We start from the raw sequence: 26,987 nt of genomic DNA, 5'->3' as shown, positions 1-26,987 counted from the left end.
GTGAAACTTCCAGTGTGGCTGGTGTTTGAAGAAATAAAACTGTCAGGAATAGTAATGTCATTGCTTGTTGAGTCTCCATACAGCACACACCCTGACTAGCGGGAGCTCTTGCTGGAGCCTGCCATACCAGTGCACGACCTTCAGTGCTTTCCTATTCTGCTGTTACAGCTATTAAATTTGAAACTAAATACAAACATGGGAAAAGATATGATCCTCTAGAGTTAATGATATCTTTCAAAAATCACTTAGTTGTGTAGTAGGCAGAGGTTCATTTTCATTAGTAAATGCCTTGATGCCTAGGGATGAAATCTGGTGTTGTCTGTTAAGCATTTGGGAGATGGCATTTAGCAGCTGCTAATAATGGTGGTAATGTGTGCTTTGTGCTGAGGTGTTTTCAAAGGTACAAATCAGTTTGTTTCTCAGGGACAGCATAGGTGCAGGAATATGTAAGGCGGAGGAAAATGGGAAATTGTTAGGCAAGTGTTTTTCCACCTGTGGAAATGGCGGGAATCACTTCAGTGTTGCCTTAAACCTCTCTTTGGTTTAAGGTTCTTCAGAATAAATCTTGCAGTGACATCTGGTATGACCAGTTCCTGTCATGTTCTACTGATAGAAAAATCTATCTGCTTGATAATACCACTCCATTCTTTGTGTTTCATCACCAGCCTCTTATGAATTATTGTGTTCAGTTTTAATTCCTTGTTACTCCATTCAGTTGGTATTAAGTTCTGCCTCACATCTTACCCTGTCCTGTTGTGTTTCTACTTCCTTTGGTTGTGACATTCCTTAGTGGAAAGCTGTGGGATTGCAAAGAGCAGGAGTGTCTTTACCTCACTGATAATAACTGTTTCTGGGCTTCTGTAAGTGTGGGCAGGTTAAGAAAGTATTATTTGTAACTCATGTTCCTTTTTTAGTGTCTCCCCTGCATTTGTGATTGGTTTTCAAGTTTGCTGTATTCTGGAAAACAAAGTCAACTAGACCAGAGTGATAATCCATCTTGGCCCAGGTTACCCCTTCAGTAATAGTTTGCATCTGAAAGTCAAGATATTTTGCAGATGTTGGTGTATCTGTATGTGTGGATCTTAGCAACTACCATGGGGGTAGTGGATGTAAGTCTTACCTACCACCATAGTATAAATCCTACTAATCATTAACCTCCTAATTTGATTGTTTTTCTCCATGACTGTATTGTCACAGTTGTGGGAAAAACATTTCTTTAGTTGCCAGTTCCTTTTACAGTGACATGAAACATTCATGCCTTTTGTAGTTCAGTTGCTTTGCTGCTGCTTGTGGCTGTTTTGATGTTTACCCTGGTGTGTTTGGATTTGTGGAAGCCAGGTGTGCAGAGCTTCTGATTCTGCCTTCTCAAACTGTTTAGTGAAGAAACATAAGAGTAAAGGATCTATATAAAAGAGGGAAGTTGTGTATTGAGGAAGGGCAGGTGCTTTTTTTCTAAACTAATCTTTATCTAACCGGGGAAAGGGAAAAAAGAAAACTCTGCTTTTGTTGTAAATTTGCAAGGAAGGCAGGGAGGTGGACACACTTGGTTATATTTGCAGGCAGCGCAAGCATGGTGCTTATTTGTTTACTACCTGGCTGTAAAGGACACTCATTGGAAACTCAAAGGTCAGAGTTTTTGCTGAATCAAAGTCTGTGTGAGCTGGAAAGCTACAGGAGAGTACTTGTGTGTCTGAGATAGATCTGATGTGGAAGAGCTGCTGTTAGAGGCTGTCCAACAGGTATAGTAAACTTAGCCATTTAGGCCTGACCCTGTTCTAATCTGTGTCCTCCCTTGAGGTTTTGGTGACTCTGCTGAGACGTTCTCACTGACAGACTGCTCTGTGTGTCGGTGTCTGTGTGTGTACACAGGCTTTTCCTGAGCTTCAGTTAGCTTCACAAAGTACTTTCATCTGTGTGATCACTGGCCAGGTAGAGGGGTGGAGGAAGGGTGTAACTCCATCCTTTGGTGGTTTATGTTTCACAGTATACCTAATGGTCTTGACTCTCTTAAAGGCTTTGGCAATAGACTACACAGACTTTGTCACGCCACTGAAGTTTTATTGAACTGATTTAGCTGTAGCCAAGACTAAAGAAGGTAGAGTCTTACAGCTTGCTTTGTTGGCTGTTTCAAAGGCAATGATATTAATGAACAGATGTGAGAAATCCCATTAGGACTATGCTGGCATGTCCAGTTCTCTCAGCTCATACCGCATTTGCTTGTTCTGTAAACTTTCTTCTTTCTATGTGGTTTACCTCTAAATCCAGCTGCCTGGTTTGTTGGTTGAGGATTTTTTTCTCTGCACTTGTCATTTCTCATCTCACTCCACTATTTCTCACTCTTGCACAACTGAGCTTGCTGCAGTACAACCCTACATCATAGTTTTAGTCAGTGCCAACAAGGCTGTTGTCACAGTCTTGTTCTGTCCTCATGCCGTGGTTAGTGTAATGTAATCATTACCTTGGTTCTGAGCAAAGGTGCTCCTGCTAAGTAAATGTTTATAAACACTGATTGAGGCTAACATTAGGGAGAGAGAAACACTATTTAAAGTCTTGTTGCTTTTAAATTTATTTTGAAACAGGACAGTGTTCCTGAGAGAAGCAGCAGATGAATATTTTTCCTTCACCAGACTGATCAGAGGTAAGTGCAAAACCTTTAGCATTTTGTGGGCTGACATTTGGTTAAAGGAAGAGCTTAGCTTTGTCCTTTTGAGTGGTCTGGTCTCAAAACAAGAGGCAAGGAGTCAGGTAGGCTGACTTATATGCTTTAGTGTGAAGTTGCACTCCTCCTTCCTCCTTTTGGAATGTTCTGTAGAGGAAACAATTCCGTGTCTCTTGTCGTCAGTTGCACAGTTGTCAGCATGAGTGGCAGGTGAGTTAATTTGGATCAGAAAAGAATTTCCGATTCAGTTCCTGAGTGCGATAGGACTGGGTGGTTGTTTATTGCTAAATATTACTTTATTTAAATAGAGTTATTTCTATAACTTGTGGGCAAAATTCGTGGTGATGTTGTTCAGTATCCATTAACTCTGCCTCTGAAAAGGAATAAGGGATGTGGGCTAAAAAGCTTTCAAAGTTTCTGATTTTGCATTTCTCAGAATCTCTGACCCGTGCAGAACAACCATAAGATCCCTTTGGGTATGACTATATTTACATTGCTCTCAGCACACTACGACTGCATGCATGAGTTATACCCACAGGAAATATCATAAGTGTAATTTAAAAGAGAAATATTGGTTTGGTCTAAATGCTGTGCTGAAGGAAAGGAGTCCTACTTTTTCCCTCTTCATTCTGTCTGAATGAATAGTGAGAGAAAGTAGTTCTTAGTGTAGTTTACTTGGGGCATATGTTTCAATATTGCATTTTGATGTAGAAAAAAAAGCACAACTCCTTTCTTGGCGCCTGATACAATTGTGACGTTTATGGATTTCAGGTGCTGCAATACTTGCAAAAAGTCCAATGGCATCTTAAGGGTGGAAGTTTCTAAAGTCAGTGCAGTGGAGAGGCGTAATCTGATCACGTCTTGCCTTCACTGAAAGGTTCCTACATTCTTTGCTTGAAAAGAACAGAGATATTTCATTTCATGTGTGTGCTGGACAAGTCTGGCTGAAACACTTTTTCATACCTGGAGGATGTCCTCAGTTATGTGGGTATCTCAGATTGCTTTATATGAACAGATTGTTGCAGCTTCATCTGTGCAGAAAATCAGAGGGAAAAAACCAAAAGAGGATGGACCAGCACATTTTTTATACAAAAAGACTAGGTTTATAAAAAGGAAATTATAGGACCTAATACTTAATGCTGAGTTTCTGTGTGCAGGAACTCAGGTGGTGAGGAAAGGTGGAGAGGAAAGGTGGACAGGGGAAAGCAAGGCCTTCAGACTCTTTGAGACCTGCATACACTACAGCTCTAAACTTCCTCTGTCTGTCAACTGGGACCTGAACTTTAACCCAGTTTTCCAGGAAAGACAGAGGAGAGTGTGATACTGTTGTCTGAATGAAAGATTTCTTCCAGGGTCAATCTCCATGCAGGTCCCACTGGCAGCCCCATTCCAGCCCCACTCAGACTGCAGCTCTGCTTTCTCTCAACCACATCCCTGAGTTTTCTGCAAGTATATAGGGACTTCAGACATTGGTCAATGAAAAGGATTTTGAAGGGCTGGAAAAGCGATGGAACCTAAGCAGTTGAAATGCCCTCATTTTCATAGCTTGTTCTGCCCATGTGATTCAAACAATAAATCTTGTGTTCCGTAAACTTTTTGTTGTAAGTTTTGCAGGTGCAATTTGCAGAGACAGTAAGTAGTTGTGAGGAGAAGAGTGATAAATAGAAGCCAGGGCTATTTTTGCAAACTCAAGAGTAGAAACAGAATAAATGAAAACGAAAAATTGTGATGGAGGAGCGTAAGTGTAATGACCATATTAGCATTCTGTCCAGCTTGAATAGTGGTGTAATTCCAGAGACACTTGGCCTAATATTTACATGAGAAATTGATACATATGTACAACAACTGAGAGAATGAAAATATTAATTGAACACTTCCTATATTCTACTAATGTCAATACGTATATGACATAATTGGCTAGAACAGTACAGGGGAAAGAATGTTTGATTTCAGGTACATCCACAGTAAAATGTCACTGCAACTTTGATTTCGTTGATACAAAAGCTAGGAATAGGAAAAGACAGCAAAAATGTAGAAATTACAGCAGATGGAAAGGGGAGTATGCAGTAGAATATATAGCTAGATAGATCATGCAGAACCCATTTCAATGTGCATGAAAGTGCCGTTTCCAGTAACTCTGAAGTTACTCATTTAAAAGTGAAATCTGGCCCTTCCTTGTGCTGATCTGTGGTTAGTTCATCCTTAACAATGCTTACTTATTAGTTAATAATGTTCCTATGTTTCCTGCAATGAGATGCCTGTGTCAATAATTACAGAAAAAGAAAGAAAGCCACAAAATGTTTGCAGCTTAATTTTCAAGAAACCCAAAAGCCTTTGTTCTTCTGACAGATTTCTCAACTATTCAGTTGTAGCAGAAATATAGAGACAACTACTTTTTTCTTTCATTATATATTGTATTTTTTCTGGTTCCTTTGTCAGGTTTGTTTAATAAACTGGTTCTAATAAGGATTTGTCTACTAGATAATTCTTGGCAGTCTTTGTCTTGGGCAGGTTATAGTAACAAGTTCCTCTGAAACTCATAGAATTGATCTAATCATATCAGTAAGGTCCTGTCATTGAAAAATGTCCAGAAGTATATTTACTTAGATGGTGTGTCTTCATGACATCATGCCACATTTATGCAACAAGAGATGAATTTCAGTGCTTGGACAGGATTTGATCTTAAACATTTCAATTAGTGTATTGGACTGAAGCTCAAGAGAACTGGGAAATTACTGGTGGATTTTTCCCAGTTACTATTTACATAATTTTTAAGGATTGGCTGTTGCTGAAGATGAGCCTGTTGAGTATTAAAGACAAATACAAAAATGAAATAGCTGTCTCAAATTGTAGGCACTACTAAATGTAAAGACCTATGTAGGGCTAGCAACCTGCATAACAACACCTACTAACCTCATTATTGTTTCTGACATTTAAGCTCATTTATCCCCATGTGGGCTCTGGAGATCTGTGAGATAGGAGACGTGAGCACATCTGAACAGAGACTAAGAATTAATTACCAAACAGAAGGGCATGACTTAAGGCACTCTGTCTGAGACACATTCTTCTGAATATATGTGTTTGTCCATTAAATACCTTAATTCTGGCCATTTTCACCCTTCTCGACGTAGATGTTAAATTAATATAATCTTATGATGGGGGAATGCTTTGTTCAATACATAAAAATCCTTTTTTTCCCCCCTCCTTCAATGTGGAAAAGTAATGGAATACCATTAGGTTTTCTCCTATAAATGCAAAGATGTGTTTCTCCCTTCTTTCACCTCCTTCCAGAAAATGATTTATGTGTTTATATATTACAAATCTCTGTTAGTCTCTCAGATTATAGTTGCTGTTCATCCAAGGGCCTCACCAAACTGCCAGGGCTTGTTCTAAGGCCTGCTTAAAAGTTTGAAAAACAACTTAGATTATGAGGGACCTGGGGGTGCTGGTTGACGGTAGACTGAACATGAGCCTGCAGTGTGCCCAGGCAGCTAAGAGGGCCAATGGCATCCTGGCCTGCATCAGGAACAGTGTGGCCAGCAGGAGCAGGGAGGTCATTCTGCCCCTGTACACTGCACTGGTTAGGCCGCACCTTGAGTACTGTGTCCAGTTCTGGGCCCCTCAGTTTAGGAAGGATGTTGACTTGCTGGAGTGAGTCCAGAGAAGAGCAACAAAGTTGGTGAGGGGTTTAGAGCATAAGCCCTACGAGGAGAGGCTGAGGGACCTGGGGTTGCTTAGCCTGGAGAAGAGGAGACTCGGGGTGACCTTATTACTCTCTACAACTACCTGAAGGGAGGTTGTAGACAGACGGATGTTGGTCTCTTCTCCCAGGCAAGCAGTACCAGAACAAGAGGACACAGTCTCAGGCTGCGCCAGGGGAGGTTCAGGCTAGATGTTAGGAAAAAGTTCTATAGAGAAAGAGTGATTGCACATTGGAATGGGCTGCCTGGGGAGGTGGTGGAGTCACCATCACTGGAGGTTTTCAGGAGGAGACTTGATGGGGTGCTTGGTGCCGTGGGTTAGTTGTTTGGGTGGTGTTGGATTGGTTGATGGGTTGGACGCGATGATCTTGAAGGTCTCTTCCAACCTGGTTTATTCTATGTATTCTATGTATTATGGACAACTTGGAGGGCTTCCCAGAAAGGATCTGTCCAGTCAACAGTTTCAAGAGATTAATATTATGTCTATGGAATTTTTAAATCTGTTCCTGCAAGTACTATGCATCAGGGTTGGGAGCTGAGGTAAAGGTGACCCTAGTGCAGGCAGTGCCCTCAGTGATGGGTCACAGTGCCGCAGGGTCTGAGCATGGCAGGCAGAACCAGGTGCTAGTAACAGGGTCTGTTGACATTGTCAGACAAGGTGGAGTGATGAGGTTCCATGGGGAGTTTAAAAGGGCTGGAGTCAAAGCTACATACAGGTCCAAAGTCCACCCAAAACATGGAGCCTAAGGCAGGACTGGAAACGCTACAGCAGGAGGCAAGCTGCCTACAGCTTAAGTCAGTTGAGGAGATGGGTCCAGAGGCAGGGCTGCACACAGATACACTTAACAGCAAAGTTAAGGTAAAGAGTGAAAGCCCATGCCTAAACTTAAATGGGGAGGCTGGACGATAGGTAGATGGGTTACCAAGTGAGACTGCTCTGTGCTGTTAAAGGTCCTGGCATGACCTGCTGCTTAGTGGGACAGATGAATGATTGCTTGCCCTGTGTGTTGCTGTCTCTCAAAAGTCTTAATGGTGTTTATAACAAAGAGCCTTAGTTTTACTGTAAAAGAAAGAAAATGTTCCCTCACATGCTTATTCTAGCCCCAGAAAGTCATCTTGTCTCTCAAATAGTTTCTTCATTCCAGACAGGATAGATGACAACTCACTGATTTGAAAGTCACAGGTATGTTTTTATAAATACAAACCTTTTATTTCCCCCCACTGCCCTCCCCTTAATCCCAGCACCACTGCATCTAGACCTTCTCAAGAACTTCTTTTCTATTTAAGTGGCAGGCCATAAAAAATGATGACATGACATAGCTGTCTTCAATTGAATTTCAGGTAGAGTAGATTTCACCAGTGGCAAACTTTCAAGCCAGCTAGAGATTTATCAAAATCTGTGCAAGAAAAATGAGTGTATTGTTGATGAACGGATTGTACCTACCTACACAAGTCTGCAGGATTTGTCTCCTTTCTCAGTCCCCATCCCTGTATCCTTTGGTGATTCCCAGAAAGTCTGTGTCCAAATACCTTTTTGAGAAGATCTAAGGTAATCTAGATTCTTTACCACTCTTTGGTAAAACCATGGAAACTGGGAGAGAGTGGGGGGGATAAAGTTAAGTGTATGTTGAAGACATTAAAATCTTGGTTCGTCTAAAAATCAGGGGTTTGTTGTATAGAGTTAGAATTTTCTGTTGTGTTTGTGATTCGTGAATTATTGAAAGATTTCTAACATCTACTTTTTACACACTTGAGCTTGAATGAAAAGAATTTGGTTACTGGCATAGACAGGAGCTAGAAGCTAAAAATTAACATGGGTTTAGGTTATGCATAAATTAACATTTTGATCAGTGTCATGCATCTGCAGTTCACAAAGAGGCTTGCAGACTTGCAGTGCTGCATTGTTACATGTATGTGAGAAGTGGGGGTTTAGGTTTTTTGTGTTTTTTCTTTAATTTCTCCTCTATTAGATGAGGAAACCACATTTTTTTTTAGTGGTACTCAACATCCATTTAACTTCTGTTGATCACTTAGAACAATACTGCTAGTTTCATGTGTCTAACCTGTATCCTCAAGCACCTTGTCTTTTATTCACTGTTTAGCCTTAAGTATTTTAGTGTCTCTGCTTTCTTTGTGAAAGACCTCAGTGCTTTTTTTTCAGATTTCATATTAAATAAATGAATAAATTATCTAATATGCTTTAGCAATGCATCATCTAGGATTAAACCACAATGAATAAATCATTCTGCTGTTATAGGACAGAAAGAATATGCCCATTCCAAGTTAGCTTTATTGTTAATTAAAATGGAAAATCATCTACTACTAATAAACGATTTCAAACCTTTTCTGTCTTACCTTGAGGGGCTTGTTCCTGGCCTGTTGGAGCAATGAGACAGTACAAAATGTCTTTGAGACAGATCTTACTGTTTCAAAATTGAGCTACTGTGAGAAGCTAGACATCCTGCAAGAGCACGTTAATTCATAGTAGGTAACTGCAAGTGCCTGCTAGCTGATCCTTGCTTCTGAGTTTAGTTATTTGCTTGTTATTGTCAGGGTAAAATTTTAAAGAGGACCATCACTGAGATTCAGGCCTCTTTCAGAATGCTCTCTAATACCCTGTAACATTCCATCATGTTTTCACTGTCTTACTACAGAAGTGGTTACTGTGCACTGTCAGCTTCTGTTAAAATAAGTCCTCTAGAGATCTGTGCTAGTGTGTCATCGTCCTGAAAATCCTGTTCTCCCAACCCCTGACTGGAAAAGGATACAACTTTGAGCATACCTAGGGCATTGCATCTTCAAAGAGCAGTGTGTGCTTCTATGGTGAGAAATATTTCCTTTCCTGCTTGCCTCTCTGCCTCTAGGACCACATTTCCTGTTATATTTTGAAATAGAGAGCCCTTCTTAATGCCAGTCTTTCAGGGTGATGAGCTCTACTACCACTGCTGCAACTGAACACACTTAGGGACAGAGCATGATCTCAGATCTTTTAATGTATTAAATTTTTTATTAGTGGAGCCCAAGAAGGTGATTTTTCTATGTCCCTTTGATTTATTCCAGTCTTCAGATTACAGTAGTAGTGTCTGATTATACTTAGCTCATGTGCTGCTGGGTTGGTTTGCTCCCTTCTCCCCAATAATGAGGTCAGTTTATAGAGTGAAACTGCAATCCACATTAGGGCAAGAGAAGCTATTTACTGCTGCTGAATACATTTGCCGAGTGTAGTTTCCCTCAGCTTGTCAGTCTGGAGGCATCTATAAACCTGTGACAGCTTCGGAAGATGAACTCCAGCAGCAAGCTGTCCGGGTGCCAGGCACTGCTGTCTGTGGGCTTCCTTCCTCCCCACTCCCTCATTGCCTGCCTGCTTTGCCCTCCCTCTGCCTGCCTCTCTCTAGCTCTTCCTCTCCCCCTTGCTCCCCGCCTCCCTGTACCTTAGCGATGTGGGTTTAGGTGCCGCTGTTCTCCGTGACAGTATTTTTTCGGTTTCCTGCTTGATCCTCTTGCCACTGGAACAAAAGGAGAACTGGCTGCCCGTGGTGCAGGACCTGCCCCTGCAGCCTGAGGAGCGAAGGGGAGGAAAGCGGAGTGCTCTGCAGCCCTGTCTGCCTGCGCCGGCAGTGAGCTTGTTCAGTCACTTCGCTAGAAATGCCTTTGAACTGCTGCCAGATCCCATTGTCTGCTGCTCAAATGGAGTTTAACGCCCTGCCGTGATGAGCTGCAGTGTGTAAGAGGAGGAAGGAATGGAGCTGTAGCCCCACCCTGAAGGAGCATCTCTACCTAGTCTGCCAGGTGCTATGATAATCTGAGTACTAGACCATGCTTCTCTGCCTTCCTCTGCACACCATCTTTCTTACTTTCCTCTTGTTGTTCCTGGGATTTCAGGAAGTGACATGGGAGCTTTTCAGAGAGGAGCAAGGTAGTTTCTGGGGAGAAGAGAGCTGTGCTTTTGGACTGTTTATGTGGGACTGTGCTTTGCCCACCACAAACCTGTAGCTGCAGTATGATATACCAGCTAGTGGTTAATGGTGCTTATGCTCAGCAGTGATGTGATCTTTATCAGCATAAATTTATTCACATTTTTCCATTTGTTTGCACTTAAAATTTCAGCATCTTTAGGTTCACAAATTGATCTGACAGATTTTGGCAACACAGTAAAGAGAAGGCAGCTACTGCCACTAATAATGGTTCAGCCATCTACCAACTGTGCAGCCCAGCTGCTCTTATCCAGAAAGATCAGATCACTTTAGGTATGATTTTTGTGAAGAGCACCTCTCAGGCTTTCACACTCCCTTTGGCTACTTGTCTTTCTTTGGGTTGTTGAGCATCAGACTCCTTTGAGAGAGTAACTTCACTTAAGGATTTTGCTTTTAAAGGTAGGATTTGAATCTTCATGATTATCTTCCCTATTCCTTATCTAATTGCTACCTAGTCTGTACAAGGAAACATTGCTTTCTTTCATGCTTGGTTATTTGACTGCTTGTTAACCAGTCTGCAAGGACAAAGCTTTGAGAGGAGGATGGAGAAGCTGCTCTTCAGTGGCTATAAGCCAGTGTACTAAGTGGAGTTGGCAGGGCTTGTATCTTGCACTGATGTGCCTGCTACATTCATTGCTCATTAAACTCTTTGTTCTTTCTCCTTCTCCCTCTGCTCTCGCTTTCCTTCCCTGATAGGATGTCTCTGCATCTAACCTTGCTGCTGGGTTAAATGCAGGTTCTGTAGTGTGATGGAAGAGGATGAAATCTGGCCTGTGAGGAGCTGATGTCTCACAGATGTGCTTGAATAGTACAAGGAAGCACAGGCTACTGCTTACACTGCACTTCAGATAGGTACCACCATGACCCTCTGTACTTACTTTGTCTTGGTTACCTGACTGTAAGATGAATAGATATTGGCAATATTGGTAACTGATTAAACCATTGTAAAGGTTAGAGCTGTTACAGATAGAACATTTTAAAATCGGATGGTGTCTTGTATGTTCCCTAAGGAGTAATGCAACCAAATTTTCTAGTGGTTTGTCACACAGGAATCTAAATTCTCATTTGCATCTCAAGAGCAAAGCTAGTTATGCTAAGTTAATATTTAGCAACTTAAAGGCTTAGAAATGGAAATTTTTATAGATACTCTTTTTCCTTTCTCCACAAACCAGTAAAAGACCTTTTGGTTAATTTGTTTCATGTCCATTTTTTAGTTCCTTGGGAAATAAGATTCACTGAGAACACTAAGGACTTTCTATCACTGAAAAATGTCTTGATCCTTAATCTGAGAAATGTAGCTGCCATTCTTCTGGCCAAGGCACATTAAACAGAATTTGGGCCTTTAAAAATGTTTTTTAGTTAACGAGTCAAGTTCTTGTAGCTCGCATGGATGCTTCTGCAGTGTGGCAAAACACACTGCAGATGTAGGCAGTAAGAGCTTGGCCTGGAGCACAGACCAGAAACTTCTCACAGGACCTCTTCTCTTAAGGATCTTTGAGTTTTCTTCCTGCAGTAATTAATGTATTTGGATTGTTAGGCTGTTTTACCTGTTTAGGTGTAGCTCTTGTTGTCTAAAGTCTTCGCTCTACAATGTGAAATGGAAAAGGAGACACAATTTTCAATTCCCTTTTCTGCCCTTCCTCTTCACTCCCTAGCTTGCTCTTAAAAGGATGAAGAAGGATGGTGGTCTCTATTGAAGTGATGTTAAAGGTTTCAGGTTAGCTAAAATTACAGTGATTTTCTTTCCATATTGCGTTAGGATCTGAGCTTTCTGTAGACCATTCAACTCCAGAATCACAAAGTGGTAATAAAAATTGTATGTTGACAGGATTGTTTAACCAACACAGAGTAACCTGTCAAAGTTTGATTTACTGCTAGCTGCAGGAATCTTGAGTCTTACGTCACTGCTGGAATTGTCAGACAACCTCCTGTGTGTCTTTTCTGCTTCAATTATGCAAAAGCAATTACTAAAAAAATAAAAGTGATCTTTCAATAAAAGCATTCTCCATTGTTTTCATGGAGAATGTTTTAATTCTACCCAGAAATGGTGTATCGAGTCTGTTCACCTTAGATTAAATATAACAAAAAGCCATTCACCCCATTTCTGTCCTTCATTGTTAAACAACTGTTTTACACACTCAGTAAAATGTTACAGCATGACAGAGGCATGCTGGTACTGCTTCAGCATGTACAGAAGCGTCTCAGTTGTCACACCTCATTCCACATACCTGGACCCTGCTGGAGGTTTCTTCTAGCAGGATGAAGTACCACCCATAGTAAAGAGCTGGATGGGAGCAGGTACTTGACTGGTTGCCACATTGTGTGGTGCCTATTTAATAACGCTTCGTGATGGAGTTACCTAATGCAGTAAAAGCACTTGGGTGTGTTTGAAAGCTGGGAACCTCAGTTTAGTCCCTGAAACACTCTAAAAAAGGTGATGGATTCAATAAGCTTGTTTCAAGTGAGGCAATTCATACTGCTCATTTATAAAAAATGTTGTTGGGTTGCTGGAAAATAGGATGGAGAAGAAGGAAAGGCTGCATACTAATCTTGCTTACACACATTAGGTTGAGCCCAGGCATGAAGTGAAAGGAAAACTCTGAGCTCTTCATTATCTAATACTCCCTTAGGGCAATAGCAACTCGCTATAGAGCCAGCAAACCAGGCACAGGGGCTGGCGGAGAGAGAGCACACATTGTTCTCAGAATATAGCTGGTGCTGGAATCTTTCACTGAAAATCTGAAGCTGCCTTTAATGCAAAATATTCCTCAAAGGGGTTTGTTTTACTGCTTGCCATTTCAAAAGCTACTTTCAGTCCAGAGTGATTGATGCCTTCTTCCTCACAAATGGTTGCAAAGTTAAGTATCATACAACAAAGGAAGCATAATCTTCCTTTCTCATTCCCCACCGTGCATGAACTGAAGTTAAGCAGGTACCCTCCTTTTTTGAACTGGAAAAAAGAACAAATGGAGAAGTTAACCTCTCTCTGCTTTATTGTGTTGTAGCTTTTCAGCCTTTCTGTGGTGCTTATTTGGCAATCCATATTGTGTGCTTCATTTCAGAGTAAGCGATCATTTTTGTACTGAAAATTTAAGTGCAAATTATTTCTGTGGAAAGGCTAAATATTTTTCCTGGGGCAGAGAGGGTGTGGGGAATGTGGGACAGCACATAACATAGGCATCAAGTGTGTCCCACTGATACATGTTCTGGTTTGGATTTCTATAAGGAGCAGAGAATACATGTTAAAGTGTCTCTTCTGACATGGTAGGGTAGTGATTTAGGGACAGGATTCATAGCACTGGTTCAGCTTGCATACATTCAACTGGTTGATTGACATTAGTCTGTTTAGGATTGTGAAGGAAAGTGGACCTCTCTAAAAAAAAAATAGAGGACTCGAGTATCTCCTCTTGCTTGTGTTCCTGGCATTTGCAGGCTTCGTGGTGTCTTTCATTCTCTGGAATGTTTGCAGTAGAGCAACCCTTACAGCTGTTTTGAAGTTTGTTTTGCCTAGGTAGCATCAGGATGACAATTAATTCTGACACATTCACAAAGCACTGTTGAGGAATTGTTGCTCAGCATCTTTGATTCCACGATTCTATGATTTGTGCAGGGGAGGTTCAGGAAATGTGCTACTGCATCAAGTTTAAAGTGGAATAAAGGACTGAGCGCAGTTTCCCTGGCTTTCAGGATGATGTCTATCTCCCTCCCAGAGGGTATATGAAGAGCTTTTACTGTCTCAAAGATGGTCTTTGAACCTATTTCTTATGCTTCTAGACCAGTACAGAAGGGGAAAATTAAAGATTTTAATATCTCACAATCTCGTCTCCTGCAATAATTCTGCTTTTACTTCTACCCCTGTAACTACGCAAGGAGAGAAGGAAGCCAAAAAGGGCACTGAAATTCCCCTGGCAGTTCCCAGTGTTGGACTCCTGGACATGGTGTGAACACTTGTGGCTCAGCTCTAGAGTCCTCTGAATGCTGTAGAAAATTGGTGTCTGAATGAGAGGGTAAAAATGGGTCATCAGTTTACATGTGCAGAAATGAGAAAAACATTAGTCAGTCTTAACTCTGGAGGAGCTGCATGACTGTAGCATCATCATAGCTTGATTACCCCAGCACAAGCCCTTTGGCACTGCGGGTGGAGTTCTCTTGGCACTGTCACCAAGGGATTGCCTCACTGAGGAGTGGGACACCAGGAGTTGAAACAGAGAACTGCATCAGTGGGTTTCCTGGACCTGGAATGAGCAATGCTTTTGTCAAACTGGCAGCCCTGTGTGGCCAAAGAGGAGAAGAACGTGCAGATCTGTTGTTCCTGCAGAGATATTGGCAAATATACATATTTGTCCATGCCCCGCTCAGCTGAGAGGGGAGAACAGCAGCAAAGGGTGGGCAGAGAGGGGACTGGGTAGCATCCTGCAGCAGGCAGTTGTCTCATGATGCTGTCTAGTTGTGTCAAATAAATTGGCTGGGAATTGGGAATTGATTGCAGGGACATAAAGGGGAGTATGGGCAAAACCAATCAAAAGCAGTGGGGAAGGATTCTTACTACTGGTACCAAGATGTCAGCAGGTTCTTTGAATGAACTTTCCATTAATACTTGCAATCAGAGATGATCTGCAAGCCCCTCAGCACTTCATGGGAGAGGGAGGACAAAGTCAAAGTGTTTCAAATTATTGCAGAATCACTAGCCCAGATTCATAATGAAGACGGAATTTTTGCAGTTCAAGAAGAGGCTTCATTTCTTTGTTGTGTAAGAAAACAGAGCACGTCTTCCACAAAGTTGCAATCTTCATATTCCAGCAACTGAATTAACGATGAGAGTTAAGTAGACCAAATAATTAGAGTAAAAATTAATCTGTGTATTTAACATGAATGTCTGATATTTTAGAAGATGTTTATCACAGTATATTTTTTAGTAACATAGCTCATCAAAGTTGCTGTCTAGCCAAACATTATTCAATTCCTGTGTTTTGGCTACAATGAAGAAGCTAAGAAAATTAATTTTGGACATCAAGACTGCCTTTGCTCTCCTCTTTGTAGCTGTGTTGAGTAGAAAAAAGAAGAAAAAAATCTTGTCCTGTAAGTATAGTGGTAATCTAATCTTGGGCTACTAAAAAGCATTAATTATTTAGTTGGAGTGTTGCTGCAAAGTGATCTGAAAACTGTATAAAGTATCTGTTACCCTTCTGAGATCTGTTAGCACATTTGTACTTGAGATTTCAATATTAATGATGAAATTACAGCTTTTATAATGTTATACTGTGGGTATTCTTTAACGTAAATAACCTACACTGTCAGCTAGCTGATACTGCTTTTGTCTCGGGGCAGAGGGACAGAATGAATGCAGGTAGGCTACTGCAAATGTATTAGGTTCTTGCAAACAAGCCAGCAGTGGCTTTGGTCGGGATATGGATAAAATAATGCAGTGATGTGTCCAGAATATTACAAGACATGGTGAATTTCAGACATGCAGACTGCAGGAGCCTTCCTACATCAGCAAGAAATGCATGAGCTGTAAGCATGCTAGTCCATTTCTGCTGGAACTTGTCTTTGAAGATGAGCTGTTAAGCCTTTTAGACCCTGCTTCCTCTGATTATTAAAGGATCTGTGTTTTTTAAAAATAGGCAAGCTAGACCCAGCATCTCTGGCAAATTCTGTCTTTGGGTGCTATGTTTATGCCTCCTTAAGCAATACGAGCTGTCGTTTTCTCCTACTCCCCTCTGACTCCCTGTGCACTCCTTCCTTTATCTCTTCCTCCTACTCTCAGCTTTGCATTTTGTTTCATGTTGCCTATTCCTGGAACAGTCTCCCTCCCAGTCTCTGCTGCCAAATCCTCCCTCCCTCTCTGCTCTTGCTAACCGGTTTCTTCCCGCAGTCATTCCCAAGTTGTTTACTTAACTAATTATCTCTCTGTTTGCTTTCTTTCCTATATCTGTTGTTCTCAATCATGTTTCTTAGTGTGAGATAGTATGTATGGCAGGATAAAGGAGGATATTTGCAGCTATTTTGCTGAACATTGTTTGCATTAGCTCTTTACACGATGATTAGTAATAAAGTCCCCTTCCCATCTGAGTGCTGTATTTTTCACTTAGTTTCCATACACTCTTGAAAGGGCAGCCATGTTTTACCTTGAGGTAATTCCTAGACTGTGGAAAACAAGCCTCTGTATTGCAGCAAGTGCCATGAGCTAGCTTATCCGTACAGGCCAAGTTCAGCTTGGTTTGTCAATTTGCCTGAAATGGTACAAAACACAGAGGTGTGGGCAAATCTGGTGATGCTCAGCAATGTTACTGTCATTGCACAGCTTCACTGCAGTGGTGATTGTGGTGTTGTGGCTGCTGTTTTCCTAGCATGGGCAAGCTTGCAAGGGCATGTATGGAGATGTATATGTTTACTATTCATAAAGCATTTTTGTGTACTTTCTTGCTGAAAAGTCTTACCACAAAAACATTGCAGAAAAGCACAGGCCCCACCATATTAACAGAACTATGTGCTGGTAAGTGGTAGTGTTGTATGCAAGTGGTTGATCAAGTTGTTGTGGTTTTTGCAGTGCATTTTTTAGGCTGAGTACCTTTCTACCAGGCTAGGTGAAGAGAAGTGGGTTCTCTTTCACACTGAACACCTTGCCATACAGGCTGATAACACATTTCTAGGGCATTTCACTCTTCTGGTGATCCTGTTCTTTCCATTCCAGCTGAGAGAAGGCAATCTGATCACTGATTTATTTTTTAAGGAGGATGTCTTTGTTTTGTTTTGTTATTGGTATTTTCTGGTTTCAATTCACTTATTTGGACCAAAACAAGAATTTAGTAGGAAAAAAAAGAAACCCTGAGGACATTACTGTTGCTTTAGGCTAAGTTCCACGATAGTGTTCTGAACACTTGTATTTTCTTAAGTCTCACTTCTGATAACACATACATAGAATACATAGAATAAACCAGGTTGGAAGAGACCTTCAAGATCATCGCGTCCAACCCATCAACCAATCCGACCCACCTAAACAACTAACCCATGGCACCAAGCACCCCATCAAGTCTCAGTAATATCTAACCTTGCATCTTACTGCTACATGTGAAACAGAAATAGTTTTGTAATTGTTTCATCCTATAAATACTTATACAAGCTTGCAAAATGACACACAAGACTAACTCCATTAATTTTGATGTGATTCCTATGTTTTCCCTTTGTCAGAAACTTAAAGTGGACTTCAAAATTGAATTTCTTGATGGAGAAAACTATTATTTTCTTCAAAACATAAATAGCTTCCATGTTAATCACAACAATTTAATCCCATTTTCAGCAGTTGAATGCATTTTACAGGTAGTTTTACTGTCTGCAAAATTTGGGGAAAAGTCTCCCAAGATAGCTCCGACTCCAAACCCTATGACTGGGCACCTTGCAGTTTTCAGTACCCAGGTCCTTTCTGACTTCAGCTGCAGTCCCTAATGGAGATGTTCATTTTGCTCAAAATCTTTGAGCTTTCCTGACAGAATTTTGGTTTTATTGGAGGGTGGATTTGATTGCAAATATGGCAGCCTTTGTTTCTGAGTTTGTCTGTACTGTTAATTAGGATGTTAATCAAGTCCTGGGCTTACTCTCCATGAAGGAGTATTTTAAAGATGCAGCTTCATAGTAGAAAAATATTCTAGTTGTAATCAGTCGACTAATTAACAATGTAGGAACATAGCACCCACTTTATTAGCAATTAAGTCCCTAAAATGGAAGAACTAAGAACTAGTGGTGTATAAATATAGTACAGTTTAAAAATTAGTTAATATATTTGAGATGTACTTTTTTTAAACAAAAAGCTCTGCTTCTCTGTGTTGCTTGCCTGAAAACAAAGGTTTCTATAAAGGGGAACAGAAAGTACAGTGTTGAAATTCTTGTTTAAAAATGGTAGCATGGCATAGTGTACACTGTGGTGTGGAAATAAGGATGGCAATGCATGTGTTACTCTGATTTTGTAACAATTACAAACAGATGATTTGATAGAAGGAAAGTTTAACAATAGCCAACACTATCACCTTTTCCCTAGCAGACTGTTCTCTCATTTACACCTCCTTCATGCATTGAAAGCTAACTAGTGTGTGAAGCTGCTGAAGCCCATCAAGGCTGTAAGTACCCCAGTGGGCTGGAGGTGCCATCATCTAGTATGCATGGGGTCTCCATCCACCCTCCTTCTCCTCCATCACAGGCAGCATGTCAGCAGCAACACTCAAGAATGCAGTGATCACCAGATGAGTCCATAGACAACAGACATGTCCAAAGTCCAGCCATCAAGGCAGAGTATGCTTGGAACATAATTCATGTCGTGACCTGAGCTCAGATACAGTTCGCAGGTCAGTGGGTGAAGGCTGGTCAGGGCACTTCTGGTGTATCCAGAGCCCAAACAGTCTTCCTTGCTGAGTAGCCTCTTGAGATCTGTTTCTGCTCTATGCTTGTGAAAAAAACAGATGATTATTTTTAGTGCATAGGTAGCTGTAGAGGCTTAGTGAGAGTGGTAGGCCTCAAACTACTGTCTCAGTGAGCCTTTGTAATCTCCATAGACCTCAAATCATGCCTTTGCCTCCTACTCTACTCTTCTTCCTTTTAATTGTTTTTACTTATTTTGCCCTTTCTAGGCCAAATTTGTACTTTGTTTATATCACTTCTATTCCCTTTTTTTTGAAGCGACTTTGCACTGTGTTTATAGCTTACTTCTAATAGCCAAGCCAGACAAAAAGTGAGTATTTTGGGTTCATTCTGGGAGGCTTAGTTATGTCAAGCACACCAAGGAAGTAGGGAACTAGATACTAGAAACTACAAAGTCTGGGAAATATGCCATTGGCTTTGTGGAGGTTTTGTGAATCAAAGACATCATCTGAATGCAGGCAAAAGGAAGCTGCTGCCCACCGCTAGGGAGCACGTTCTTTTACAAGCCCAGTAAATTCTAGCCCTGTGAATCTTTATACAAATGTGTAAGAACAGGTAAGCACAAGAGCTTTCCTGAGGTTATATGCTTTTGTAGAGCTTACTTACAGCTTGCTTCTGATGTCAGTTTGGACAAACTTTCACTGTGACAGTATTAAACCTGTTCTGTACTGTCATGTGTTCCTAGGTAAAATACACTGGAAAAGGTTATGAGCTCCTATGTGCTGCCTGACAGGAGGAAGTAACTGAATACAGGAGATCAGGCTCTTGCTAATTGGGGTGAATTTTTTAAGGTACAGCTCAAAGGAATAACAGTTAGCTTTCATAGCAGTTACAAGAAAACTTTCATAATGTGCATTTCTGTATTAAGACACTTCAGCTGTGACTGACACCGAGTTGTCTTGTTTCTGCCAGTTTGTCTGTGTTTCTGCACTTGATAATGTTACTTCAGGGAAGACAGCAGAGAGAAGACATTTTACTTTCTGCAGGATCGTTTATCTGAGTGTGGTAAAGAGAGTACATGAGGGAATGGAAATTAGATTTTTGTCCATATCTAATGCAGAAGGAACGCCATTTATCTCCTGCTCTCGCAGTTCAGTTGAAGATGTTCAGTCATGATAGACCATACATGTTGATAAGGAGGAGGCAAGAGATGTTGTGTTCGCACCTTTTGGGGTAACTGAGATACTTCCCGCCTGCACGTCTGACCTTTAGCCAGGCTGAAAAACAAGTTGACAGTTTTCCCTTCCCAAAGTTGTCCTGTGGTGAGACAGAGCAACATGTAGGGGCTTTTGGTGCTTTTAATCTGAGGGAGTACCTCAGTGTAAAAGTTTTATACTCCTTTGCTTTTGAGAACGAGTCAGTTGTTGTAACCCCGAGCAGTGACTGTAGAATGGTGGGGAGAAGGAAGGGAGCTGAAAAGCAGATTTCCTGAAAGCTCTTACAAGGGGGAGCTTTTTGTTTTCAGAGGAAAGGATTGGCTTTTGTTGCTAGCAGGTGATGCTGAACCATGCCTCTGTAACTGGGATGGGAAGGACTAACGCTGTTGTGTTTGGGATTTTTTTTTTCTTTTTTTGTACTATAAATGAAACAAAGATCTGCAGCCTACTAGGTTGTCAGTGGAAGGGATATATCATGTATCCCAGCAGCAGGAACCTTGCAGGAGTCATGGAATCCCTGAGCATCTCACTGCAGAGCCAGCCTGGCAATGTGAGTCAGCCTCTTCCATCTCTGTGCCTCCATGGTGCCTTCAAAATTGACTGCACTGTCACAAGGGTAAATTCAAGTCTGCAGCTGGGTTTCCACCAGGCTGAGCTGAGAGGAGTTCAAGCATATCTGTTTAGCATGGACTGCAGTTTGTTGCTCTTGCAGAGGTGTAAGCTTACATACCTGTCTGGAGATGATCATAGAAAAGAATAATTATTACTTCATCTCACGTCTTTTCCTCTTATATCAGACTGACACAGCTGAAGCCTGTTGGCCAGCTGGCAGCTCTCTGGCTTGCCACAGGTCTATAGCTAAAGAGGCCTGCAGAGGGACTTGCTGACGCACTGTCTGGAGGCTGCAAGCCTGTCTGTCAGACCGGCATGGGCACCGTCAGGGTTTCTTCTGTCTTTGATCTGAGTTTTGTATTCCTTGGGCAGTCTTTCACTGCAGAATTTGAGTGGCCATAGGTGCCAGCTGAAACACACTCATATACCAAAAATGAGCTTGCTTGGCAATGATGTTACAATGTGGCTGTAATTACCACACTGGGTTTTGTATCTAATATGTGGAATGCAAGCAGTGTACATTCTCCTGAGGTTCCACTGCTTTTCGAGTGGCTCGCTGCACTTTGCTAATGATACTTGTCAGGTTCCCTGCCTTCATGAGAGAGGGGGGCTGTATCTGGAGGCCCGGCATACAGAAACCCTGCACACTGGCCACAGCAACCCCATGCAGCACTACAGGCTGGGGTCAGAGTGACTGGAGAGCGGCCAGGCAGAAAGGGACCTTGGGGTACTGGTTGATAGTAGGTAAACATGAGACAGCAGTGTGCCTAGGTGGCCAAGAAGGCCAATGGCATCCTGGCCTGTATCACGAACAGTGTGGCCAGCAGGAGCAGGGAAGTCATTCTGCCCCTGTACTCAGCACTGGTTAGGCCACACCTTGAGTCCTGTGTCCAGTTCTGGGCCCCTCAGTTTAGGAAGGATGTTGAGTTGCTGGAACATGTCCAGAGAAGGGCAACAAAGCTGGTGAGGGGTTTGGAGCACAAGCTCTATGAGGAGAGGCTGAGGGAGCTGGGGTTGCTTAGCCTGGAGACGAGGAGACTCAGGGAAGACCTTATTGCTGTCTACAACTACCTGAAGGGAGGTTGTAGCCAGGTGGGGGCTGGTCTCTTCTCCCAGACAACCAGCACCAGAACAAGAGAACACAGTCTCAAGCTGCACCAGGGGAGGTTTAGACTGGATGTTAGGAAGAAATTCTTCATAGAGAGAGTGATTGGCCATTGGACTGTGCTGCCCAGGGAGGTGGTGGAGTCACCATCACTGGAGGTGTTTAGGAAGAGACTGGATGGGGTGCTTGGTGCCATGGTTTAGTTGATTAGATAGTGTTGGATGATAGGTTGGACTCGATGATATCAAAGGTCTCTTCCAACCTGGTTAATTCTATGCTATGCTGTGCTATGCTATTCTACCCCGGCACAGACCAGGGAGGGGCTGTGGTGTCTCATGGTCAAGCAGACTAATGAGGATTTTTTTTTGGTCATGATGACACCATTAAAGTGGAGTGGGTTGAAAAATCAATCAGGTTCCTTCTCTGATTACTGTGTAACTCAATTACTGCAGTCCCTCTGGGGCCCAAGGCAACAACCGTCTCAAAGGAAGTGCTGGAGAAAGACCTCTGAATTAGAGCTGCTGTGTACGTAGGCAAGATCCAGCCCCCACGTGTTCCAGAAAGAGGAATTAGCTTATGAATTATAGAAAGGACTGGGGAAATGTACTCGTGACACTGGGTTTTAGGGTGGTAAGACCTGTGGCTCAGCTAGAAAGGAGCTTGTGTGATATAAGTTCTTGATAAAAATGTCAAATGGCACCCATTATCTTCCACGTGCCTTGGTAGGAAGTTACCAGCAGCCCCAAATACAAATAATCTGGTCACTGGTTTTGGGTAAGCACAGGTCCTGAGCATTTGTACTAATTCACCACAAAAATTTCCACCCATCAGAAATATCTGGAGATCAGACATCAAACCTACACAATTCTGATTGTTATCTTGCTTTCATGTCACATCAGTGCCATGTGGCTTAGCAGCTGATAATTCACAAAATGGCTTGTGTTTCACATGCACACTGTATACTACTAGGAAACAGAATATCCAAGTTTGTCTTAATGCTGGTGATTCGTGAGATAGCTGACCTCACAGATGATGCCTTCTGATCTAGTGATGCTTTTCTAGCAGGGCAGGAAACTGCTGAGCCTGTCCTTGTACCAGTGAAACACTGCATCCTTGCTGTGCATTCCGACTGCCACCTCCTGCAATTCGCGTTCGGGCAGTCCTGGCAGGAGTTCAGAATGGGCCTTAAATAATCTATAAACATTTTATTGGATGGTGTTAGATTCCAAGGAGTTTGATCTTAAAAGAGGACACAGGTATTTCCTTTTCCTTTAAGACTGAGGAATTTTAAGTATAGTTTTTCTTCCCCCCCCCTTTCTTTCTCTGTTACAGATCTTTCTGGGCTTTGTGTTCTGGGTGTGGGTGCTTTCCGACAGCTCTCTTACCTTTTAACGTGAATTGTGGTCGGTATATTTGTTTTGCTGCTTTATTTTTTCTTTTCATTTGAACCTAAACCAGCTGATGTGGTCCCCAAAGAGCTAAATGCACAGTGTGCCAAATGGCGTGCCCTCTGGCTGTGAAGCCTTGTTAAAGAGATTGGAGCTGACAGATTCCTCAGCAGCAATCTCCTACAGGCCTTTTTGGAAAATTTGTGGGTTTGAGCTCACCCCTGTAACAAATGGGGGTTTGTCTGGGAGCTTCGTGAGAGGCTTGAATGGAGGCATTGTTATCAAAACACTGCTGTGATTCAGAAGTGCCAAGCAAAGGGTGTTTCTCTCCGTCTTGCCCCTCAGCTGGGCACTGCAGGTGTGGCAGCCTAGCTTAAACTCTGGTTTCATCCTTATTTTGCAGATTGTAATTTTCATCTTTAAACTAATAACCAGGAAATTGAAGCTACAGCTCTTTGCAAAGAGCGAGCTTCGGTTCAACAATAAAAACGTAGTTGAAGAGGTGAGCAAGCATAACCAGGGAAGAGAAGTATTTTCCAGGTTGGTGTTTTAGAGGTTGAATCGTAAAAGTAGTACAGTACTTTGCCAGGCTTTTGGATAGGTCAACATAGCCTTGGTTTTCTTACTATTACCGTGGTGGTACAAATTCTGTCCCAGAAACACTTGCTTGTAAATTCCTGCAAGTGATGCATGGGCTCCTGAGCTTATAAGCTCCTCTTTACATTATTTTTTCCTAGAAAACCAACTAATTGTCTAATACATGTTAAGATAGTGAATCTTTGAATCCAGAATAGTCTCATTATTCTATTTGATTGAATAGGATTTAAAAGCAAGAGGATGTGAGCTCTTTGGGAACATACTGACTTACAATTCTCAGTCTTGTCAATCAATCATATAAGAATCTGAGTGGAGTATTTTGCATGCACGGGAGCAGAATGAAGACTGCTTCTCAGAGCAGCTGGGATACTTGAAGCTGTGTATTCACGAGGAGATTCACTCATAAAATACAGCATTTATTATATGTTTCTATGTGACCTCTCTCAGCTCTGCTGAATTCTGCCTCTGCTGTCTCCTGCCTCTGCCGTTTCATGTGACTTTGGAGCTTTAGTGCTGAGCACAAGCATGGCTAACTTTGGGGCCTTCCTTGTGGAGTTAGTGAGATGAGACTCATTGTGGAGCTACAAAGGTTATTCTCCTGGTTGCTTTTGAAAGGTGACACATGGCCTTGGGTACTGTGCTAATGCCCTGGAATTGAAGTGGAATTACAAGCTATATGCTGCACTCAGTACAAACAAACAAACAAAAAAGGGATAAAACATACCTGAATTCTGGTTTTCGTAGCTCTCAAGGGCTAGGGTTGTGTTGAACACAAACGAGTGACAGATGCGCTCTATTAACTCCTCTCCCTTCCCAAAGGAGAAAAGAAAGGGAATGAGGGGAAACACTTAAGAATTGTAAAAGAAACTTGAAGAAGAGAGCTTGACCCTTGTGATCCCTCAGCTTTATACTGAATCTGATGTATATAGAGTAGAATATCTTGTAGATCAGTTTAGGGTCACCTGAACTGTCCACTCCTCCCTGCAGGTGCGGCCATTTGCTTTGGACCCCCAACATAGTACACAAGATTGAGCAGTGACCTTGGTCTGCATGCCAGTCCTTGGTACTGTTAGCATTCAGTGCTATCGCTACTAGAAGAAGATGTTGTGTGAAAATTTGCCATTAACTGCAGAAAGTGTAGTTAATCAGAAGAGACGAGTTGAAAAGTAAAATCACTGGTCAGAATTACTCTGTTCTAACTCTAACCAGGATAACATCTTCCCGTAGTAATTTGTCCACTTTTCTCCCTTGTTTTTTCTGATACAAAGTTAACAGTATGTAGAGGCAAAACTGAAAGGTGATTGTTTGTGTTGAAGAAAACACAGCTTATTGTTGCTGCCTGAACTGAAATTTCCAAAGCCAGTTTTGTCATTACAGGGAGCCATTTGGGAATGGATACTCAATCCATTTGGAGTCCAGGGAACAGAGACGTTTTTGATTCGTCTTGTTCCCTTGCAGTGTGACCTTCAATAAGATTTGCTGTGTCTCAGTTTCTCCACTGCAAAATTATTTCTGGAATATGCTTTACGTCTACACTGCACAGCTATTCTGAAGACCTCACTGAGGCTAAAGTTTCACTGTGCTCTACACAAGCCAGTCCCTGCTCAGCTGAGCTTTTAGCATAGACATTATTTGAGATGATACTTAATGTTTATTATAAGACTTGTGTAAAGAGCACTCTGAGTCTTTTCAATCTGCTGTCACAAAGTAAGTTAGCAATGTTATATATCTTCATATAAAATCTGCTTCATTTTTCCCCCCCTCTTCTTCAAGCTGTGCACCAGCAGTTTGGAAAACAGCCTGATGGGAATCTTCAGAATGGGACTTAGGGCCTCCCTCATTGTGAACTGCTATTTTCCCTGACTCAGAATCTTTTCTCTTTGGTAATGCACATTATGAAATAAGCATCTGTCTTGTAAATAGTTTCTTTTCTGGTGGTGCTAGTTGTAAAACTCCTGAGTTTACTATATAAAAATACCTTGTGTCTGTCTTAAACTTATGGGCAAATAGGTCTGCTAATGTGTATTAATTTACCAGAATGTTAGTAACAAAAGGGCTCAGAAACAGGAAGTGTGTAGCAGGGACAAAGAACTGTTTTGGTAGTGCTTTCTTGTTATTGTTACTCTTGTGCTTCCTGGAGTTGTAAGCTATGCCAGGTGAGCAGGTGGTTTGAGGGATTGTGTGTGGTGGAGCACATGCCTGCAGGGGTCTGGGTGTATGAGAGAAAAGGCTTTTTAGCTTTCTTTACAGAGAGCTCATTTTGGGTCTGACTGACATGGTGAGCAGCATCTGTAATTCAGGGTGTCTTTGCACTGTGGTGGAAGGGGCAGCAGGTGTCCCACCAAAAACTGCCTGTATCCCAAGCAATACACACCTGGGTTTTGTTGTGGTAGGTAAGTCACAATTGTAGGAAGGGAGCAAATGATACACAGTGATCTTATTTTAGTTTTAAACCAAGGAGAAATTTAGTTACTTTCCCTGGTGTTTACATTTTAGATGGCTTAGAGTTTATTGGCTTTGTTGGGAGTTTTATCCTGGAAGAACATATGGTGAAATAGTTTGCTGTCATAAACACAAAGCAGGAGGTGAGGGAGCTTAGTAACAAGAAGCTTTTGTGTATTTGAGATCAACTCTGGTTTACATTGTGCTGTTTATTATTTATGGCTGGCCTCATGCTCTTCAGTGGTGTATGAGGGAAGGTGAGGAAGGTTTCAGGAGATGATTTCTTTCCAGCTGCCACTGGATCAATTGACAGCAATTTGGTGTACAGTGCACAGGCACCCTGTGCTCCCCAGCACTGTGGTGCCTAAGGGACAATGTGTCTCCAAAGCTATGTTTTGAGAGGCCTGGAAGAATGTGAGTTCCCAGGACAAGTGGGATGGCCTTGTAGAGAGGAGTGGGAACCATGGAAGGTGGGAGCTGTGGGGCAGGAGAGATGGGAATTTGAGGCATCATGCTGTCTGGATTCAGGATAGCCATATCCCAAGGGCTTAAGTCACTGACAAGGACTTGGATGCATCATCATTAGTGTGAGCACAGGGCAAGACAGAACGTGAGCGCTCCCTCTTCTTGTTAGTTTTGAAACCACACCTGGAGTACTGCATATGACTTTGGTCCCTGCTGTGCAAAAAAGATGCAGACAGGCTGGAAAGTGTCCAGAGAAGGGCCATGAGAGTGATCAGAGGACTGCAAGACCTGCCGTATGAGGAAAGACTGAGAGATCTGGCTTTCTTGAGCCTTGAGAAGAGAAGGTTGATGGGAGACTTTATCACCATGTACCAGTGCATTAGGGGTGGCTACCAGGAGGATAGAGACTCCCTTTTTAAAAGGAGTCACATGGAAAAGACAAGGGGCAATAGGTACAAGCTGCTCCTGGGGAAAT

At 42.0% G+C, this 26,987-nt stretch overlaps 1 protein-coding gene across 1 annotated transcript in view; it reads left to right on the top strand.

The window, feature by feature from the left end:
• Positions 1-2,579: 2,579 nt before the first annotated feature.
• Positions 2,580-26,987, top strand: part of NDST2 (N-deacetylase and N-sulfotransferase 2) — a 50,427-nt gene continuing 26,019 nt past the window's right edge. Inside the window, exon 1 of the mRNA XM_009897651.2 lies at positions 2,580-2,638. The gene's annotated coding sequence lies outside the window, so the exon portion shown is untranslated. The remainder of the gene's footprint in view (positions 2,639-26,987) is intronic.

This window comes from Dryobates pubescens, chromosome 8 (assembly GCF_014839835.1).
Source record: "Dryobates pubescens isolate bDryPub1 chromosome 8, bDryPub1.pri, whole genome shotgun sequence".
NCBI classification, from domain to species: domain Eukaryota; kingdom Metazoa; phylum Chordata; class Aves; order Piciformes; family Picidae; genus Dryobates; species Dryobates pubescens.
This window is presented reverse-complemented; position numbering and strand designations above follow the sequence as displayed.